General features: G+C 34.4%; 1 protein-coding gene across 1 annotated transcript in view; it reads right to left on the bottom strand.

The window, feature by feature from the left end:
* The window catches only part of LOC149779784 (uncharacterized), a 98,592-nt gene that overhangs the window by 62,661 nt on the left and 20,835 nt on the right, over window positions 1-15,096 (bottom strand). The window lies entirely within an intron of this gene.

Genomic DNA, 15,096 nt, shown 5'->3' with positions numbered 1-15,096 from the left:
TTCAGCCATAATGCCCTTTGTTTTGCATTATTACCAATTTGATATCACATATCAACTTGGATGGCATTACATTAATGTTATCTTCAAAATAAGAAGAAATAATAAAACTTCTGCATTCAAAGAAAATCTCAAGTGTATGAATGGGGACTGAATACCAACAAAACCATCATATTGTACTTCCTGCAATTGCAAAAAACTGCAGTACCCACAGGTACTTGGTTTTGTTAGTGAAAAAGAAACACTACAGTACTGGACTACACCCCTTCCATTCTCTCTTTTTTTTTAATTCACGCAAGGTGACATACTCATGCAGTTTAAAATCTGTTCCCTTGCTCATTCTGGGATAATTTTATTTATCCTGTCTGAATGTTCAGTCAGTGATGCAATATTTCAGGATAAAGATAGACAATCCAAATTTGTTCCCCATTTACGATTTAAGCAGAGATGCTGTCAGGATTTTATCTAAAGGGGAAGCTATCCCTTTCACCAAAATAAAGGGAGTAGAAAAAGGGATAGTTCAATAGTTACCTAAACTTCAACATCCATCTCTCTATTTTCTTGCTCCCGTATGTTATAGCTCTATTTGAAATGAAAATCTTTAAAAGATGCCACTTCAAGTGGTATAAGCATTAATGCATTGTTTCTTATATAGTGTGATCCCACTGTAGCACACTCCATTATAACATGAATTTGGATAAAAACACGATCGTGGCATGGCTACCAAAATTTCACATGCATGTATTTTTCATGTACACAACTATTTTTTTTTCTTAAATGTATGAAAATTAACATGTAAAAAATGTACTGTTGTTTCAAGGAAGAGAATGTGTATAAACTCTAATATAAGATGATTGTATCGTGGCTCCTGAAATTTCGTATACATGTATTTTTCTTTTACATGGAAAAATATTTTTTCTTCTTAAAAGTATAAAAAAGTAACATGTAAAAAGTTTATTTAGGGATTGTGCTGGTCTTCGCCAATGTCACAAATGTGATTTTTTTTTCTCCCTTATTGGCAACAAAATATATCATCTAGCAAATTTTTTTTTGTATTTTGTTACATCATTGTAGGCTGTTAAACTTGTATATACAATCTTGGGTTTGGAGTGGAGAAATTCAAATTCACCATGAAAGGAAGCTGGAGACTTGGATATCAAATGCGCTGCAATGTATATATTGTTACATAAATAAAACTTTTGTTCATATTGAGAAACCATCACAACAGTGGATTGTTATATCATGTTTCCATAGACAGATCAGATTTTGTTAACAACTTTGTATAAAACCTACAATCACAAAGGTCTTGAACAAGTCTGATAATGATTCAGGTCTACATATGGAAATGAGGTGATCTGATAGGCTGAACTATCACAGTAAAACCTATCTTGAGTGACCTCTGCTATACGTGATCAGATGTCATATATGACAACAATCATCATGCACAGATTGATTATATTATATAAATGCTCTTAGCAACTACCTGGAGAATGCAACCAGTGACCAATATTTTTGGGCAAAAGATGCATTTCAACTCTGTTATGAACAACCATTTCTCAAAAATAAATGAATGCTTCTGATGTTTATTTAATCCATTGTAACTATGAATGCTTAGGAGTGTCTGCAGACAAAGTGAGGATTGTTCTAAAATAACAATGCTATGCATGACTGCATCGCAAACACAGATAAATGCAATTGACCTAAATTCTTTAATCCATTTAAGATATTATTCTTTTATCAGATTGTTGTGCTATGAAGAAAAAAAACCCCCAAACAATGGTTGAGACTGGCCACCAGTTCCTAAAATCTGTATGTCATGCAGGTTTATGCTACAGACAGTAAACCAGACTAAAGTACATGTACATGTCGCTAACCGCCACTGTAATGCCAAATTCCTGTAAATGCCAATTATGATTAATCATTGCTGCTTTAAAAGGAGCTGTCACAGATGTACACAGTCAATTCAAAGGTCCATGTATCCTTTGTGAAAGACTGCCAAACCCTGATAATGCCCTAAAAAGGACGTTTTTTTTAAAGGGTTTCACTGTAGTGATCAAGTATGTCATTTATCTCTGGAGTCAATCTGTAATGCTTAGGTGAATGTGGTCTTTACCCTTAATAAGTGATTAATGTTTTCCTCATTCAACTGTCATTGCAAATGGTTCATCTTGTTTTCTGATTTCTTAAAGTTACTATTATTAAAACCCAAACCAAGTCATCATATGTTGACTGTAGAACAGACCTGTTACACCCTTTGTTTATGATCACCGTATGTCATTTTCGAATTAAGCATTTTGATTTTTTAAATAAATTTATTTTATTTCTAAATGGGTTAAATATGTCTTTTGATTTAATTGATTAGTACATATATATTTCATATTACCTAAACCCCAAATCAAAACTCAATTATACACTGGATGAGTGTTATCATAGCTAACTGTGCAGTTCTTATGTTACCTTGGAAGTGGTCTGAAGTTTATGGAAATGCCAGGTTAGTTTACTGACGGGATAAATCAAAATTACCTTATTAATTTTGCAATTTATATGCTAAAAAAGATGTACACATGATCTTCAAATATAGGTGTAAATATATGATAAATGTTTATACAAAATTACTCTGAGATGAAATTACTGTGGCAATACTTTGGCACTAAGATGAAATTACTGTGGCAATACTTTGGCACTAAGATGAAATTACTGTAGCAATACTTTGGCACTAAGATGAAATTACCCTGGCAATACTTTGGCACTAAGATGAAATTACTGTGGCAATACTTTGGCACTAAGATGAAATTACCCTGGCAATACTTTGGCACTAAGATGAAATTACTGTGGCAATACTTTGGCACTAAGATGAAATTACTGTGGCAATACTTTGGCACTAAGATGAAATTACTGTGGCAATACTTTGGCACTAAGATGAAATTACTGTGGCAATACTTTGGCACTAAGATGAAATTACCCTGGCAATACTTTGGCACTAAGATGAAATTACTGTGGCAATACTTTGGCACTAAGATGAAATTACTGTAGCAATACTTTGGCACTAAGATGAAATTACCCTGGCAATACTTTGGCACTAAGATGAAATTACTGTGGCAATACTTTGGCAAGCACAATGAATAACAAATCAAATACATGTACAGCAGTTGTGGATATCAAATGCATGTACAAACAGTTGTGGATATCAAATGCATGTACAGCAGTTGTGGATATCAAATGCACGTACAGCAGTTGTGGATATTTTCCCATCTTAAACCTGCTGTATTTTGACTTTGAAAAATGGTAATCTTGCACAAACCTGTTATGAGACCACCTATCTTGAGAGACTGCTTTTTGTTGGCAGAAGGGGTGGTCTCATAAGACAGGTTTTAGGTATCTAAACAATAGCTCAGATAAGTTTGATGATGCATGACATTCACAGCCAATATTACTTTAGTTCATCTGATTGGCTGAGCTTGTTACCACTTACGAAGCTGAAGGCTCCAAGTGAATATGATCAAACTTGCAGAAAGAATATTATCATATAGATGTTAAATTACTTAGATGACAAACGATATCCATGCTAATTAATGAGGTAACTGGCCTAACTTACAAAACCCCATGTATCTGATACGATTTTTACAAATGTATTAAGGCTTTTATAACCAAAATCTCAGGCGAGATGAGATGGGTTACAGTGTTCAATCAAGAAATGATAAAAGTGGGGTCCAATGGCCCCTACCAGATAGGAATGTGGAACAATTTAAAGAAAAAACATTAGGAGTTGCACATATGATTACTAGTTCCTTGTTTTGTCAATAATTTCAATACATTAGCACAGGCACTTGCACAAATTACTTTCTGCTAGAATTAAGAAAGTTTCCAGCAATATACGTTTATGATTCTTTTACAACAGGACTATTAATATTACACAACTTCCTTGTCTACTAAAATAGCTGTCCACTCTTCAGAACATGGTTATTTTAGTGTACTAGGAAACTGTTGCAAACCATGCAACAGTATGTCTCCACGACTGATTCAATGTATTTAATGCGAGACAAGTGACATTTCATTTTAGAAATTAATAATCTATCACCCAGGTATAAAAAAAATTTGTTTGTTTTCTCCAAACATATTTATTAGTTATTGTACGAAAGTTTATAATGGGATTAGACAATGTTATCACAACATTAAAGTCATCTTCCTTACAATTGTTACATATATACACACCACCAACATAGATTCTAAGTATTAAATCTAGTTGCATCTAATTCAATGGTGAAAAAATAAACAAGGATGTGAAAAACAGAAAGAAAGAGAGAGAGAGAGAGTATGTGGTTGTTATTTAAGTCAATGGTTGCATTCCAATTTATACATATCTGTAAGTTCGTGTACACAGTATATTAAAAAAATTAAACTAAGCTCGGAAAAAGAGTAATGATTCCCACTGTTCCCAAATTTTCATGAAACTCTCTGAGCTGACTCCAATGTATTTTTCTACTAAAAAACAATGCTTCAAAGACAATTTAATATATTATGTCTCTTTTCATAATCTTTTTTTACAAGGTGGTGAAACATTTGAGTTCAAATGTAATTTATAAAAAATGTGCAAACTTTATCACATTGAAGAATAATTTTTAATTGTTAAGAGAGAAAAGGTCTGGAAATCATACCTGTATTCAGGTTGAATTTTCTACATAAGGGCTATTCCATTTAAACATACCCCGGCGGGGGGAGGCACATTCAAAAATGGGTGACCACCCATAGAAGTGATTTTTTCTACCACCACCAGTCATAGCAGTGAATTTGGGACACCCATGCCCATGTATAGAAGCAAATTTTGGAAATTCATTACTGTGCATACAAATTACTTTAATAAAAGTGAATTATATGTTAATTTTTATTATTTATAACTTGAATAGAAGTATTAAACTTAATAGTCAGAAATAAAATATAATGGATCTAATTAATATTTATAATTAAAGATAATATGATGAATAAAAAATATTTTGTGAATAGTAATAATAAAATGAGTTGTTCATTTTTGATCAACTGGATATTTATGGTTTTCAAGTTTAAGGACGTAACATTGCCTTGACAGTTTATTTTGGATTAAATATTTACATAGTTTAAGATCAATATGTTTAACAGCACCTAAATAATAGTACCTAGAAATTATATATGAAATTTGATAGCAGGGCTATACATGTAAGTTTTAAAAATTATTCTCAAGTTAGACAAGGTAATATGTATTTTATATGAAGGGATTAAAGAAATATTAAAACCACAAGATGCCTGAATTACTTTTATTTTCTGTAAACATGGAAAATATTCCCCAACAGAATGTGAACATGCAGCTTTAATTGTCTTGTATAAAGATGACACATGTCTCATATCACACCTTTTACACACAGTATCATTGGATACTCTGCCAAACCATTTGAAATTTTTAAATGTTTATATGTTCAAACAAACATTACAAAACAAAAACAATACCATATATATATATATATATATATATATATATATATATATATATATACACGGTTGTTGTCTTTCCCAGGCATTATTGTTGTATCTTGCCTTAATTAGTCAAATATTACACCTGTAAAATTCTGCAATTTTCGACCACACAAAACTCATTGGATCAGCAAATGCATGTAGTTCAGAAACCAAAAACAATTCCACAAAACAGTTTTCCCATGACAAAGAGTAATATTTTGAAATATGGCAACTTTTTACAAGGTCGACATATTTGTAGAACCATAAAAACCATTATTTTCAGTGATTTGTGAATAATTTGTCATTTCATATCTAAACTTTGCTCTCTTCAAATCAGTGAGAATGCAGAGATATCATTGTTTTAGAGGAAATATTTCAAAACTCGTGACTTTTCTATGAATGTTTACATTAATTGGCTGGAATTGGTCTTTTATCTTACAACTCACAGCAGATTTAAGTAACAGTGCATTATTTATGGAGAGTACCAAACTGTATTTCGCCAGCCAGTGGCAAACCCACAGTGAGTAATAAGATAAGAACAACATGCTGGGAACCAGTCCATTTCCGGCTTACATAGAAAAAAGTGAGCTTTTCAAATAAATTCACAGGAAGCATTCAAACACATGTACCGTCCACCATTTTTAATATTGCTCTTTGGTCACTTTATGAAAATTCTTGACCTCATGTTATTTCATGCTGAAAGTTGCATATTTTTTACATATCGTTATATATAAATGTGTCATGAACATTCAGCTTCAAGAATAAATTCACTTTTTTATGTTACATGTACTTCTGAAGACTTTCTTGCCTTTTTATCACACACCCCCTAACATTTTTGCATGAAATAGCATAATCATGAGTCATACCAAGTTGAAATTGTATGTTACACTTAAAACCAATAGTGCATATTCATTATAGTGTTCTTGGACGGTGCAACATTAAATTTTGGATGTCCTAAATTTGCATATTTTCATAATAATTCTGACCCTTGTTTTGAGCAATCTTACATAGTTCGTGAAGTAAAGAAAACTGTGGTGTCAGAGATAGAGAAGAAATTGGCACTAAGTTGGTTCTCAAGAAACATTTATGATTATGTATTTGTTTAAACGGAGAAATACTACAGATAATACATCTTACTTATTGGCTTATTCAGTAGGCATGGAGGGCAAATAACTACAATAGTTTAAACGATGGCCAATTCCTTTTTTACAAATGTACCCAGATGAAATAGTTTGCTGAAATTTCAAAGGAAACAGATTACTTTTGAAGCACTGACTGTTATGAAAACGTACTCAGCAAATGGAAAAAATACCAGTCTCAATCATGCAATACAATTATTTGATGTTGCCGCCACAATAAGAAATGTGCATTCATTTGGTTCTCCAAAGCTGTCCTTTAGCGATGGCTTCAATAGCGCATGCACCCGTCATCAAAGAAAGCCGACTACAATCTTTCAATAACCGCAAAGAACTTTTCTTTAAAGCAAGTCACTACCAAACTTAAATCTGATGGATTTTTGCATTTTCCAACGTGACTGGAACACGTTAACTGTGCTGTGAAAGTTTCCTTTTTGTAGGGAAAAAGTTTATGCCAACGGCAGCATAAAACGCAAACTAACTTTTACCGACTTGGAACGTACTTCAAAGTAAATGTGCTTCGTCATTCGTTACGTGATTGTGCTATGTTTTTCCACTGAATTTAGACCAATATGACCTGTTACAAAATTAATGAATATTTTAAAGCTGTGTGTGCATATATTTGATGGAATCACTTGTGTTGTGGATTCAATGTATATGATGAGGTTTGCAGATGAGTACATGGTGTTGAGACCTTATTCATGCTATACATTAGACATTTATATATACATGTAAACAGGATTCATGTATATGTACCAATTCATGGTTCTCTAAATAAAGTAAACTATTATATTATGTCTTCTGTTTTCACTACAAGTGTATTTCTCATTTAATATGCATCAATTCAAGATGGTAACTGTGCCAACGAAGCACGTATTTTACCACCCACATTTATTACCCACACACCCCACCCCCGTTTATTTTTAATGGTTCTCTAAATAAAGTAAACTATTATATTATGTCTTCTGTTTTCACTACAAGTGTATTTCTCATTTAATATGCATCAATTCAAGATGGTAACTGTGCCAACGAAGCACGTATTTTACCACCCACATTTATTACCCACACACCCCACCCCCGTTTATTTTTTTTTGTGGGGTTACATTTTCTTCAGCTAACTGACTTGGTTGCATATAACACGGTTCGGTATATAACGTGGTTGGGTTTTATGGCTCCCAACTACCGTGTTATAGCAAGGTCACACTTTACTTTCCTTTAATGCTTTCAAATTCAAGAAAACATCCCTGGTAAGTGAGCACATCGCTAACATAAATAACATAATGTTCAATGCATTTCTTGTACATGATGGGTACTTTCTGTTTAGTCTAATTAGTGTGTTCATTCAAAGTTCATTGTCATACATTTTCTCCTGTTTGAAGACTTGTCATCATGTCCAAAATTATAAAAGGCTAGGACATTACGTATGAATTTCCATGAGATGGAATCAAAAGCTTTTTCAGAATCAATCAATAATAAGATACCTGGCAGATGTAATTATTCCATTATACGCATTATATTGTAAATAATTCTTTTGTAGATAACATTTTGCTTTATCTTCCTTAGGTATACAAGTTATAATTACATGTTGAAAACTGTTCAAAAGATTCAGAGCCATATGCCTCATTGATTGCTCTGACTACAAATTCCTCAATATTAATCAAAAATATTTCAAAAAGGAACATAAATATATTTGTAATCATTATCAGCATTCCCTGTTGTGAGCTTTTCAATTCCTCATGGTTTGATCATTTGAGTCAACAGTTTTTCCTCCCTGTAAAGTACTTTTGAAATAAATGCAGCAATATTTTGTGTAAGAGTCACTGTTTCTTCTCTACACTTTCTATCAATAATCATCAACCATGCATTCTTAACTGGCGACCCAGCTAAATAAAATCAGCCATTACTATCTGCCAATCAAATTGATCAGCTTACAGGGTTCATTTTAGACTATGCCCTTGCACCAACGACTCATTTTCACCTTGGGCACACAAATGTTCTCTCCATAGCACCCACAAGGTGAATAGCAGCAGAGAGGGTGAACAGACCACTTAAGGGAAGGGTCACCCTTGTGTTTAGACCAAAAAAAAAATAGTGACCCTTCAAAGAGGTCAATACCACGTCTACGATTATTGTTTGTCCCAAACAGAATTGTAGACAGGACCCTCTCTGCTGCTATCAATCTTGGGAATCATCATCTGAATCATGGGAATCTTCATCTGAATCATGGGAATCTTTTGTTTTGTTCTTCAAGTAATATTCAAGTTCTGATGGTGGTTTTTCTATTTTTGGATTTATGTTCTTTCTTTTTCTGTAATAGTTCATCAAACTTCTGTATCGATCTCCACCGCAATTTTTGCAAATCTGATATAATCCTCTAACGCCGTTGTTACATCCAACACAACTTCATGAACCAGCATGAGGATTTTTCTTTAAAATATAATTATGTTTTTTGCAAAATTCTCCACGGCACCTTTTGTTGCATTTGTTAGTGGTTCCTTGAATTAACCACGCACAGTTGTTCATTATATGAATGATATCTGTTTAATTAAATTTAATTTTATCATCCAAATATTTTATCAAGACCCACACGATATCTTGTTCTAGGATCATGCAAATTTATTGCTATAAATCCATGCGGAGTAGCTTGCGCTTGTGAAAAGAAATTTCTGAATTTAATTATATCCATGTCACCGCTGCACCAAGTTTGATGAATATTTCGCAGCGTGTGTGTGTCTACGCCATTAAACACAACTAAAATATTACAATTGTCCCTGATTACTTTTGGTATTTGTGTATATCGCTGAGTAACATAGATCACATCTGTATTCTTATGTCTACCGCGAGAAAATATTCTGGCTGGATTTGATTGTTTATATAGCATCACATCATCATACACAACTAAATTATTAATAAATCCGTCTAAAACATCAACGGATGGTGCTTCATCAATATCTGTTATAAACTATATAACATCATTATCTTTGTCCAGTAATCGCGTGTTTTCGTTAAAATCTTTTAATACTTCATAACATCGTTGATCATCAGCGGATGGTGCTACCAAATACAACTTATGCCATTTCAACAATCTCATTATCAGATTAAGTAATAATTGCGTCTTACCCGATCCAGATGGTCCTATGATAATCATTCTGATGGAATTAGGTAGCGCAGGATGATGCTTAACAGGTTCTCGTTTTCTTGTCGCTGAGAAATCAATTATATCCATATATATTATAACATGAATTTATATTGTTTACGCTGTAGAGTTAAAACTCCGACTACTGATTTAGCTACAGTTATAACAAAAAATAAAAAAATAGCGTATGGTGGAAAATGTGCTGTATGCGGTAGAAAGAAATTTTCATTTTTACCTAATAAGCGCGGTGGTGATGTTGCTAATTTGATGTCAAAGTTTCCAGGTACTCCATGGGCTAAATACCCAGGAGAAAAACATCTACCAGGATATAATTGTTGCGGTCCTAGTACTCGACTCGATATCAGGCTCGATAATCAGGATCAACCAAAACCAGGCGAGGAACCAGTAAACGCTATTGATCAAGCTTGTCATATTCATGATGTAGCTTATAAGAGTAAAAATCTACAAGACAGACATATTGCAGAATTGAAATTAATTCATGCATTAAATTCTATAAAAAATAAAAATATTAGAGAATCATTATCTAATTGGTTAGTAAGATCTGCGATGAAAGGTAAATTAGCGTTTGGGGCTGGTAATTAATAATGGAATTAATTTATTATTCACCAAGAGGATATTGGAGAAGCAAAGCAGCAATTAGTAAACTCGCTGATGCAGCAGCGGTTAAACATTCTACTGCTAAAGCGTGGTTATCCAAACAGACAATATGGCAAATTTATCTACCACCACCGAAACGAATTCAGTATGCGTATTTCGAGGTTAGTGTTCCTAATGAAGTTCATCAGGCAGATATTCTGTTTTTGCCACATGATACTGTGCGCAGAAAAACGTACAAGTACACGTTAACTGTAGTTGATGTTGCAAGTAGATATAAAGATGCAGAACCGCTATCAACTAAAACATCATCTGAAGTAGCCGATGCGTTTGAACAAATTTATCAACGAGGTGGTGGACCACAAGGTGGTCTGCGATGGCCACAGTTATTACAAGTTGAGCCTGGTAAGGAATTTCTTGGTCCAGTATCATCGTTGATGAAATGACATAACACCAAAATACAACGAGGTCATACTGCAATTCACTGTGATCAGGCAATTGTTGAGCGATTTAATTGAACACTTGCTGAGCGGTTATTTGGATATCAATACGCGAGGGAATTTATTCAAGATACGAGATCTCGTGAATGGGTTGCAAGATTACCAAGCGTGATAACTGCATTAAATAGCGAGATCACATGAACAACCAACATGAAACCCATTAGCGCAGTCACAAAAAAAAATATACCAACACAGCGAAAAGATACTGAAAAACAAAAAATACTGGGTGATGTTACAGTTAGATATTTATATGAACTGGGTGAACTTGAAGGTGGTAAAGCGAGAGCGACTGATCCTATTTGGAGTGTTACCACACACAAAATATCCACCGTGACAAGATCCTCAGGTAGACCTGCAATCTACAGATTAGATTCGGCTGCTCAACGTGGATTTGTACGTGAGCAACTACAAATAATTCCCACAGATACACAACTACCACCGCGATCACTTAACTAGCACTAGCGCCTCTACGTCGATTACACTCAAGACAGGTCAACATGATATTTTCTCGTGTATGACCGCGACCATTATTTTTTCTGTCTACGGTAGATTGTCTTGAATCATTACTCGAATACCTCCACAGCATTATACAATTGCAACTTGCGCAATGATTATTCTGCTGCTGTTTTAACTCAATAATAAATTCAACATCAAGATCAAAGTCGCGTTTATTTTTTTTTAACAGATTGTTTGTATCCAATTAGTTTTTTTCTTATTATATCATCATCGATGACGCTGAATTTATTAACGATTTCAGGAATTATAATTCTACGTATTTGACATATTTTTCTCACCCTCGATACCGCTAAATAGACTAAATTTGACCACTCGATGTGATCGTCTACAATCCAGACTCGTGTGTCAGAAATAGTTAATCCCTGAGACGAGTGGATCGTCATAGCGTATCCCAACACCCATGGAGATTCGTCAGCGCGTAATGCATCTTCGACTACACTGATATCAACAGCGACAATATCATTTAATACGAGATTTTGTTTCTCAGTCTGCCCTGGAATATCAATATTAGTATTTTGTTTTCGTGTATCTGATGGTCTATAACACAATGGTACGGGTAATTCTGAATATTTTTCTTTATGCAGCTGAAATAACTGCTGTTGTAAATCGTCTCTGATTATTTTTCTGCTTCCCACAATCAAATCGTTGGGTCTCCATAAATTTAAAAAATCACTCATTGAGGTCTCTGAGATCACTCCACGTATTATTTCACATTGAATTTTGTTTGATTGTAATCTGATTAATTTTTTAAACTCCTTTAAATTTTCATCGAGAGCGCTATGATCATCATCTATTTCTTCGTAATAATCGACAAAATTTTTTAACCAATCATGTGGAGATGGTCCAACAAAAGGCAGCGTTTGACCATGATTGCCACACACCACCATAGCGGTATTTTTCGTCAGCAACCAATCAAGAAACATTTTTAATGTATCCAATGACACCGTACATATTTCGTCCCAAATAATTATTTTAGGTATATATTTTTCTCCCATTCGTTCAGGAGTCCATGTATCCCCGCGCCACCGAAAGAAACTATGATACGTGCACAATTGTACTTGCCGTTGTTTCATCTCCCGTGCAAGTCTATGTGTGGGTGTCAGCACGATCATATCTGAATTTCTAAAAACATTAATCGCTCGAGTCGTTTTGCCGCACCCACCAGGTCCATTGAGATATACTGTCTTATATCTAGTTATTGGATCGCTCAACGATGGCGCTTTCAACATTTCTCATGTTTTATTACACTTACGATAAAAATGTCTCATCGGAACATCTGCTGATTCTGTATAATTGTGCAATATTTCCTTTTTTATTCTCCACGAACTCCATCGTTCATCATTACTTGTAAATTTCATAACAGACTCTAAATATTTACTCGAAATATAAAACGAATCTGTTGCGACTCTGACTGCGGTTTCAGGAAATCTATTAATCATCAATAATAAATTTATAGAAACATTAGCCAACATGGAAGATCTTAGATGAGTATACTGTGGGGAGATATCATTTATATAACTAACGATTGTACCTAATTTTGTTCCGTCGGATAAATAAACACTTTCTTGATTTACAAATATATTTCTCGCTGTTGTATCAGCAATTATAAAATCGTACTCGGCATCATCTAAAATTAATTGTGTGTGATGTCTTTTATGATCATATGCTCCACCTTGAGTAAATTTACCTATAATTTTTCTACCGAGATCTTTTGCAGTTTTGAGTTTAATCTCGAGAATTTTACGAGCTTCTCTGATAATATCATCTTCGGAAACACCACGACATTTTTCCTTAAATTCCTTAATAACTTCATCAAAACTGATAGAATCTGACATGGGCAACCAAACTTCGGTCTGCGCGTGATATGATATAATCGCCTCACTGACAACCAACGATGTCAGTACAGCACAATCTAGCATATATTGTAATAAAACTATAGGCAACCAACGTTTTTCACAAAAATGTCTGCCAAACCAAACATAACAAATCTTGTGAAGATTTTCCTTAAGCTCGAATGATTCAACACAAGCGAATCCAGTCAGATCAAAATCAGGTAATGGTCCATTAATTGCCACTCGCGTCATCTCGTTTGTAGGGTGACCGAATCTTTTAAAGTATACAGAACAATCTCCGAATTCCTAGAAAACTTCCTGGATAACATGCAACCATATCAACCGAAATAACATCGTTGTAATTATACTTGGTATTCCACAATCCGCCATGTCCGCATTCGACGCAACTTGCGCGTACGTCTTCAAGTAAATCAAATCGTGTTGGTTTCCATGAATTTCTTTCTCTAGCGAAATGAGCCACAACAGATGGAACGGTAAAGCAATTAGTTAGTAATTTGTCAGTATTTTCCGTGGAGTGCTTGCACTCTAAAAACTTCTCCGCGAGATTTTTCATCTCGTCATGGAGAGATTCTGTTCGATATATTTCACCGTTTGGTCTAACAAACTGATCAAATTCACCTTCCTCATTACTTTTAAATAACCATACCGATACAGGATCGTTTTTACTTACTTCGTTGATAAAATCAAACATATCTGCCCCCATATCTGGGGGGTAAAATCTAATAGTTCGATCACGTGGAAATATTGTTACTGCGCTGGCCCATGCGTGCGCATTATGATCAAAAATATTTATTGAAGCTCCTTTCGATTTAAATTTTGATTCGTACAGTACTTCTCATGTTATTGTCGCTACGGTTATAGAAAATTTTAATATTTTTCCTAACACAGCAACATCTTTTATTGTAGCACCGGTATCCTTAACTGAATCAGCCCACGAGTTTATTTTTCATGTCTTAAATCAGTTAATCCATTTCCACGCATCGCGTTTGTAAAGTGTTCTATTACTCGTTCGGCTACACAATTTAGTTTTGAAAATTTCATGGGTGTCAGTTTATCAACGTTGAGTTTTCTATTTATCTCATAGGGGCCCCGAGTGGCTGAGTGGTCTAAAGCGCTTTCCGTTACGGATCACTGCCATCTCACCTCTGTCTGCGTGGGTTCGAGTCTCGGATTCGGCCAATGTGGGTATGTGAGAAAGCTTGCCAGTAGCTTCTCGTGGGTCGGTGGTTCTTCCTGGGGTTTTTCTCCGGTTTCTTCCTCCACCATTGATACTGGCCACCATGTATAGCCTATCATGTGCTGAAAAATGGCATTAAACCCTACAACAACAGCAAAAAAATTTATCTCATAGATTCCATAAATAACCGCTGTTACAGGATACGCTCACTCATAATACGGTTTGTCAATACCCGTCAATAGACCTGGTCTGGAATTTTTACTTAATATGGCAATTTTATTATTGCCAAGGACAGGATCATATTTGTCATGGATAATCCAACTACCTGTTTCTGTTAATACAATAAATTTTACTCTGAAGAAATATTTTTGATTGCCCTCATACTCAGCGATGTAGTTAATGATAGTTGCCGCTCGCTTGTCATTCATTGTGGCGTCCTTGACAGTATTGCGTATAATCTTGAACGTTGACTATGTATGAGATGCACCATCCGTGTAAAATTCTTTCTTGGCATCGTGAATTTTATTGATCAAACTTTTATTTTTCGGATCAACCAAATCTCGTACTGGTAAATCAGAAGATAATCTGTCGAGATTGAATTTATATTTAACAGGCCTAGTTTGGGATAATCTCTCAAACTCATTCATATAATTAAAACAAATATTTAAATAAAGAAAATTAT

Source organism: Sinohyriopsis cumingii, chromosome 17 (assembly GCF_028554795.1).
Source record: "Sinohyriopsis cumingii isolate HCF-2022 chromosome 17, ASM2855479v2, whole genome shotgun sequence".
Classification (NCBI taxonomy): Eukaryota; Metazoa; Mollusca; class Bivalvia; order Unionida; family Unionidae; genus Sinohyriopsis; species Sinohyriopsis cumingii.
This window is presented reverse-complemented; position numbering and strand designations above follow the sequence as displayed.